The 8,633-nt window shown below is 42.7% G+C and overlaps 1 long non-coding RNA gene across 1 annotated transcript; it reads left to right on the plus strand.

Annotated features, from left to right (window-relative positions):
• The first annotated feature begins 445 nt into the window (after nt 1-445).
• LOC121580291 lies at nt 446-5,564 on the plus strand. The gene is made up of 3 exons (XR_006003012.2): nt 446-530; nt 1,484-1,511; nt 5,538-5,564. It is a non-coding gene; the product is annotated as an uncharacterized LOC121580291 (long non-coding RNA).
• The last annotated feature ends 3,069 nt before the right edge of the window (nt 5,565-8,633 follow it).

The raw sequence follows: 8,633 nt of genomic DNA on the forward strand, positions 1-8,633 counted from the left end.
GTTGCATCCAAAGAACACCATACCTACTGTGAAGCATGGGGGTGGAAACATCATGCTTTGGGGCTGTTTTTCTGCAAAGGGACAAGGACGACTGATCCGTGTAAAGGAAAGAATGAATGGGGCCATGTATCGTGAGATTTTGAGTGAAAACCTCCTTCCATCAGCAAGGGCATTGAAGATGAAACGTGGCTGGGTCTTTCAGCATGACAAATGAATCAAATCAAGAACGAATTGAGAATAAATAAATTGCATCAGATAGATTTGTATATATAAAATATCACACACACACACACACACACACACACACACACACACACACACACACACACGTGTATATACGTTTATAAAGAATTAATTGTTAATAGTTTGCTTGTTACAAGGTTGGCTAGTTAATAAATTACATATATGCGCTCACATCTTTTTTTTTGTAGTATTTGCGTGCACTTCCTCTTCAGGCAGCAGACCGGAGCCGAGGAGAAGAGCAGGAGACCGGAGGGTAACACTCAGCTCTGCACAAATGAGTTGTGAATGTAAGTAGTCAACATAAAACTTGCTTGAATGTTTGTTTCTGGAGGTTCAACGTGTTTTTAAGACGGACAAAGTGAGTCACGTTAGCAATGTAAAACGGTTATCCGTTAGGTTAGCAAGCTAACATGCAAAGTCATCCCGCCAGTTAGCTAGCTGTATAGGCTACATGGCTAGGCTAATATAGTTGTAAAAAACTGGTTGAGCCCAACGTGCAGCGGTGGATAGTAAGGTATCATGTACTGCTCAATAAAAACTTGAAATCTGCGCTGGAGATGTGTCAGTGTTGTGAGTGAAAGCAGAAGCTAACTCCACGTGTTGTGCCTTAGGCTAACTGAAAGCTATTCTCTGCAAGTTGAATTCGCTGGTTAATTTTTTTGTATACATTTTTTGTTATTGCTACGATAAGAATTTATGGATGCTACCAGCCCAACGTTACCTAACTTTAACTTATTTGTGTAATAAAATGTTTTGAATAGTCTAACAGGCATCTTACACATCTACTTTGTTTTAATCAATGTTGGTGTAGCTATATTGTTGTACACTTTTAGTATGAGGAATATATAACTACAGTTTTTGATAGTTTTACATTTACATTTTAGTCATTTAGCAGACGCTCTTATCCAGAGCGACTTACAGGAGCAATTAGGGTTAAGTGCCTTGCTCAAGGGCACATTAACGTCATTTAGCAGACGCTCTTAGCCAGAGCGACTCGCAAATTGGTGCGTTCACCCTATAGCCAGTGGGATAACCACTTTACAATTTGGGGGGGGTAGAAGGAACACTTTATCCTATCCCAGGTATTCCTTAAAGAGGTGGGGTTTCAAATGTCTCCGGAAGGTGGTGAGTGACTCCGCTGTCCTGGCGTCGTGAGGGAGCTTGTTCCACCATTCCACCATGGAGGTTTAAACTTCATGACAGGTGTCCTGTAAAATAATATTTTTTTGTGTGTTTTCAGGTTGCTGCAACAAATATGACTTGGCACTGTAAGTTGTGTTCAGCTTCTTTTACCACTAGAAAATATTTATTTAAACACTGCAGACTGCAGCACAGCCACTTTTCAAAAATGAGCCCACTCCCATGCCTCCATGATGATTGCATGTGCACATTTCAGACACTTAGTGCACTGAGTACTCATCTGTCAAGATATCATACTCAAGAACATAACAGCAATGCAAAGGAGATTCAGGAACTTGTGACTTTTAAGTGTCCTTTATGCACATTTCAGCAACCTTTTTCTGAGTCTGTACTCCTCAGTCACATAAGAACACACTTAAAAAAGCATGAGACAATGGTATGCCCATACAAAGGTTGTAACTATAGCACAAATGTATACGCTTCTTTTAATTCCCATAAAAGTAGAGTGCATCAAGCGAGTCTTGCGTCAGACTTTGGTAGTGACATTATCTATGAACATACTCAGAATCTCCAAACCACCAACTCTAACGTCACTATTGATGTGGATGAAGAGTGTCCAGTTCAGAGCACAGAAATGCAGGATGATGAGCAGTGTGATACTTCAAAACTAAAAAATCAGCTCAAACTTAATGCAGCATCTTTATTTCTAAAGATGCAGGCTATCCTTCATGTGTCAAACACAGCTTCACAAGAAATAGTTGATCACTTGAATCAGATCTTCTCTTTATCTCAGCCATTGATCAAGGATGCAATTAATGATATATTGCAGAGACATGGTCACAATATCACAGATTCCACACTCAATGAAGTTGTCAGTGCTGTCATGGACTCTAATGTTGTATTTAGTGCAACCTCCAAAGGTGCAGAGTTGTCCTCTTATAAGCGAAGGAAGACATTTATAGAGCACAACTATCCATTGGTAATGCCAGTAGAGTACCATTTAGAAGCACCTGGTCATACCATCATGTATGTTCCAATCCTTCAAATGATTCAGGAGCTGTTTAAAAACACAGATATCCTGAGCAAGATCAGAGAACCAAACACTGAGCCTGGTTATTATGTGTCATATCGTGATGGCTCTCATTTCCAGGAAAATGAGTTACTCTCAACAGAAGATCTACACCTAGCAATACAGCTATATATTGACGATCTTGAAATCACTAACCCTCTCGGCACATCACGTAAAGTTCACAAACTTTGTGCTGTATACTGGGTCCTAGCAAATGTGCCGCCCAAGTATAGATCAGCAATGCACACTATACAATTGGCCATGCTAGCTATGTCACGATCGTCGGGAACAGAGGACCAAGGCGCAGCGTTGAAGGCGAACATACTTTTTATTTAATGATTACACGAACAAAACAACAAACGATAACGTGACGTCCTCGGTCTAACACAAACCACACTGGAACAAGATCCCACAAACACTGTGGGAACACAGCCTGTCTAAATATGGTTCCCAATTAGAGACAACCAGCAACAGCTGACACTCGTTGCCTCTGATTGAGAACCACTCTGGCCAACATAGACATACATGAACTAGAAAAACAAAGAACACTCACACCCTGGCTCAACATACAAGCCTCCCCAGAGCCAGGGCGTGACAGTACCCCCCCCAAAGGCGCGGACTCCGACCGCGCCAACCAAATACCACAGGGGAGGGACCGGGTGGGCACTCCGCCTTGGCGGCAGATCCGGCTCCGGGCATGATCCCCACTCCCTCTCTAACCCCCCAAAGTACCCCTGGTCCGGTCTGGCCCTGCTGACCGGAGCTGGACTGCACACTGGTGGAGCGGATTGCTCTAGCTCCGGCGTGAAGCAGCTGACCCGTGCCGAACCAGGCACCGGTGGAACAGGCACGGGCTGTGCCGGACTGACGACGCACACCACTGGCTTGGTGTGGGGAGCAGGAACGGGCCGAGCCGGGCTGACGAAACGCACCCCTGACTTGGTGCGGGGAGCAGGAACGGGCCGAGCCGGGCTGACGAAGCGCACCACTGACTTGGTGCGGGGAGCAGGAGCGGGCCGAGCTGGGCTGACGAAACGCACCACTGACTTGGTGCGGGGAGCAGGAGCGGGCCGGACCGTACTGGGAACACACACCACTGGCCCTACGCGGGGATCAGGAACAGGCCGGACCGGACTGGCAAAACACCCCAGTACCTCTCGCCGTGCCTCTACATCCTCTTTCCCCCTGGTGACCAGTGACTCCCGTAACCTGGCGGCCTCCTGCTGCCCCGTCGTCCACGGCGTGAGCCCCCCCCCCTAAAAATGTTCTGGCCGTCTCTCCTACCCGTGGAACAGGTCTCCATGTCTCTCGCCAGACTTTCGCCCTTCTGCTTCCAGGTCCAGCCTCTCTCTTCCTCACACGGCTTGACCCAGTCGAGGAGGCGAAGGAGATCCGCTAGAGATCTCCTTGGCGATGGCTCCTGGACACGCTGCTTGGTCCAGTCTTGGTGGGATCTTCTGTCACGATCGTCGGGAACAGAGGACCAAGGCACAGCGTTGAAGGCGAACATACTTTTTATTTAATGATTACACGAACAAAACAACAAACGATAACGTGACGTCCTCGGTCTAACACAAACCACACTGGAACAAGATCCCACAAACACTGTGGGAACACAGCCTGTCTAAATATGGTTCCCAATCAGAGACAACCAGCAACAGCTGACACTCGTTGCCTCTGATTGAGAACCACTCTGGCCAACATAGACATACATGAACTAGAAAAACAAAGAACACTCACACCCTGGCTCAACATACAAGCCTCCCCAGAGCCAGGGCGTGACAAGCTAAAGTGACAGACCTCCAGAAATATGGATATGCAGCTGTACTTGCTCCACTGGTTCGTGATGTTCACACACTTGAACAGGATGGTGTTTTCATTGAATCTGTTGGTCAGAATGTGAAAGGCTTCTGTGTTCCTGCTGACAATCTGGCTGCACATGGGTTAGGTGGCTTTTTGGAGTCATTCAGAGCAGATTATGTTTGCAGATTCTGTATGGCCACAAGTGAACAGTTTCAAACAACTGAGGTAAAAAAGGAGGAATTTGTCCAGAGAACCAAAGCGAGTCATGACATTCATGTACAAAATGTCCTCCAAGTTGAGAGTTCAAGTAGCCAATTTGGGGTTAAAGGTGATTGTGTCTTCCGTGAGTCACTTGAGCACTTCCACCCTATCACAGGTTTTCCTCCAGATCTACTACACAGTCTTTTGGAAGGAATTGTTCCAGTTGAACTTGCACTTTGCATTAGAGAAATGATTCGGCTTAAGCACTTCACTTTAGAGTATTTGAACCAAAGGATCACATCATTCCCATATCAGCACACTGATAAAGTAAATAAACCTCATCCAGTTCCCAAAACATTCATGACCCGGAAAACAATTGGAGGCAACGGGCATGAAAATGCCACGCTGCTCAGACTACTTCCGTTACTTGTAGGCAGTAAAGTACCAGAGGGTAATGTTGCATGGGAGGTTTTGATGGACTTGAAAGAGTTGATGGAATTAGCATTGTGCCCATCATTTTCTGATGAAACATTGGACTATTTTGTTTGCAAAATCAGTGACCACAGACAGATCCTACAAGAGGCTTTCCCTGAGTTTAGGCTTCTTCCTAAACATCACTATGTGGAGCATTACCCCACCTTAGTTAAGTGTTTTGGGCCCCTGGTGCATGTTTGGACCATGCGATTTGAAGCTAAACATTGCTTCTTCAAGAGAGTGGTGCATGATGCTCAAAACTTCAAAAATGTCTTGAAGACACTGGCAATCAGACACCAACACATGATGGCATATCACCTTGGTTCACCATAGTTTTTCAAACCAAAAACGCAAACATCCAGGGTTGAATCTGTTTTGGTTTCAGCTCTACCAGAAGTAGCTCAGGCTCACATTAGAGGACAAACAACTAGTGACACTGTCTATCGTACATCAAAGGTGACCATTGATGGCACAGACTATACCAGTGGCATGTTGGTGTCAGTTGGAATCAGTGGGGGACTGTCAACATTTTGCAGACTAACACAGATCTACCTTGTGAATCACAATGTTTATTTTCTCTGTTGTGATTATGACTCCTGGTATGTAGAGCATCTTCGATCCTATGAGCTGTCAGACATACAGGGAAGCCTGTCTATCCACCTGCAATCTGACTTCAATGATACAATCCCACTCTTTGCATACAATATTGATGGCTTGCTGCTGTTGACTCACAAGAGGTTCATACAAGTGAGACAAAATTAAGACCACTCTATGGTAAGTAATTCTTCATAAAATAATGTATTGTTCATTTATTGGAAAATGTGCTCAATATAATCAATCATTATATAAATCAACATTAGGGCTGACCCAAAAAAATCAAAGCTTTGTTCGTTGCCATGGTAATCGATCATGAAGTCTGTGATCGCTTTTTTTCCTTTTTTTTTTCTTTTTGACACCGGTTCTCATCGGCAATTGTTACATTGAAATGAGTAGGCTACTTGGCATCCTGGAAACCTGTCTGATAAGTTTTGGAGACATGCAGTGTTTGTTTTGCCATACATTCATTATGTCCGTCAGGGCCTCAGCTCCCATCCAGCCTCTGTTGATGCAGTGATTGAGATTTTAAAAGAACAACTGGAATTGGACTGTGACTTCAGTTTGCAATACAAAGATACAGACTTTGATGGAAAACTCACTTGCCTTGTTGACATCGAGGAGTTACCACAAAAAGCCTGTGTTCATATTTCAGTTAGACAGGATTCCAGTTCTCTTGCATCAACTGATACCCTTTCAGATGTGTCATCCCCAGAACGTCTGAGCAGATGGCCTCCAGGTCCTTTACAAATTCCCACATTTGCATTTGACGTTGAGCTGACACTTAGAGATGGGAATGCTGAATTTGAAAAGAATGAAAGACCTCTTCAGTTGTCAAGGGACCAAAAGCACAATATTTTAGACAAACTGGCATCTACCATATATGGTTTTAAGGCTTACCCCAGTGATAAAGAGATAGCAATGGTGGCTGAAGCTCTTGTGAGGAAACACCCCTGTTTAAAAGAAGCAGGATCTGACAATGGATGGAATAGCTGGAAGAACAGCATCAAGTTTAAAATGGGCAATTACAGGACCAAGATGAGAAGGGCTGGATGTCAGGAGGTCGCTGTAAATGCTGGGAAAAGAAGCCGAAAAAAAACGGAGAGGATCCCTCAAGTCTTGATCTTTTGAGGCAGGCTATTGTTGAGGAAGTAAAGAAGACTGAGAGAAACCTACCCCTAATTAGTAAGATGATGCAGAACACGTTTGCCTTGCGACGACAGACTATTGTAATGTCCTGCCCATCGGTGAAAGAGCTATTGGACCTCTGGCCTGCTCTTCATATGCAGTCTGAGGTAAAATCATCATCAATTTAATAACTAGTTCGCTTCATGTGGACTCTTTATTTGGACTGGACTGACTGACTCGACATGTAGGCGGGGCTCGGGAGCTTCAGAGCTAAGGGCAGGGCTACAGATTAGGTGTCCCTAAAGAACCGCTTGTCTAACAGTAGTTCCGCATTACATTAATTAATTTGCACTCAAGTTTTATTTATTTTTATACTGTGTATTCTCCGTGTAAATTCATGTACCGTACCGAGACGCCCGTACCATTTCGGTTCAATACAAATACATGTACCGTTCCACCCCTACATCCAACTGTAATCAAAATTGCCACAGCCATAGTTTCAGTAAATGTGATTAGTATATGTTCTCCCTTTCATTTTTTTAAGGATGATATGGATGAGCCAGACCTGTGGGATGCATCAGTGGTCCTCCTTACAACAGTCAGTGATGATGCCACAAGCCCAGTTCACTACCACCCAGTGAGAGTCTCTGTCGTCCTAGAGGGTGATGTGGTTGTCAATCTCCCCAGGCTTGCTGATGCCTTCCTGGTAATGTTCGGCCTGATTTATGCACTACATCTCAGCTATCCCAAGGGACTGACAAACACTTTTGAGTTCACACAGAACATCTTACTTGGTCTTGATGACTCTAAACTGTCACCCAAGCTGCAGACTCTTAAAAATGAGCTGATGTTGTATGTGTAACTGAAGATCCAAAAAGGAGTGGTGGATTCTGATGGCTCACTCTGTTAGAGCATAGTCCACAATGAGAATATGTCATGTCAGGTCCATGTTGAACACTGTTCAACTGTTTATGTTAAAGTTGCTGCTCTACTCAACTGGTTTTCAGCCAAATGGCACAAAGTACACACTGTCTTTGTACTTGTTAATGTACATTTTATTGTTGTTAAACTGAAATTCAGGGTTGAATTAAGTGTTTATATATGGAGGATATTTTTATTCATAATTCAAATTGAAAGGCCAAAGAGAAAACGAAGCGAGATCAAATTAAAAATATTATTATTTTACTACACTACTAGGAAAAATCATGCCATAATTAAATTTAAAAAGTCAAATTTAAAATGCAAAGCTTTAACTATCAGCTGGAAGTCGTTTCAGACCCTCCCACCAGCCGTTGGGCCATGCCTCCTCATTTAAATTGACACCTGTCACTTCTAAATGATAATCAAAATGTAAAAGGTGAATCTGAAAATGTCAATGTCATATGTAAAACGTAAAATTCAAAAGATAAAATGTCAAATTGAAAATTATAAAGGGGAAAGGCTAAAATAAAACAATTATATTTTAGATTTTAATTGAAGTATTTCCATTTTAAGCTTTTACATCATACATTTAATTATGGCATGATTTTTCCTAGTAGCGTAGTAAAATAATACTATTAATTTGATCTTGCTTCGTTTTCTCTTTGGACTTTCAATTTGAATAATGAATAAATATATCCTCCATATTTATACACTATGGCATTTTGTTTTTAAAAGGTGTACTATATAGCTTTGGGAAGTACATTTTTATCAGAAAGGAAAGCTCTTCATTGATACATTTTCATAAATAAATAAACTGTCCTCAAAGTTTCAGGCTACTTTACTTTAGTAAAGTGGCCACCTTTCTAGTTGGAAACAGTGTTATAGGGACTTTATTTTCTTCTGAGGATGGGATGTTTATTCAGTTATGGAAATGAATAAAATAATTTGTATTGTCTTATTAATATTGTTAATTTTGCTTTTCGAGTTTGAATTAATTTTCTAAAACTATACAGTGCACCCTGAAGTTGCTAGATTTGAACCAGATAGCCAAAGGAAGGCT

The sequence above is a fragment of the Coregonus clupeaformis genome, chromosome 13 (genome assembly GCF_020615455.1).
Source record: "Coregonus clupeaformis isolate EN_2021a chromosome 13, ASM2061545v1, whole genome shotgun sequence".
Classification (NCBI taxonomy): Eukaryota; Metazoa; Chordata; class Actinopteri; order Salmoniformes; family Salmonidae; genus Coregonus; species Coregonus clupeaformis.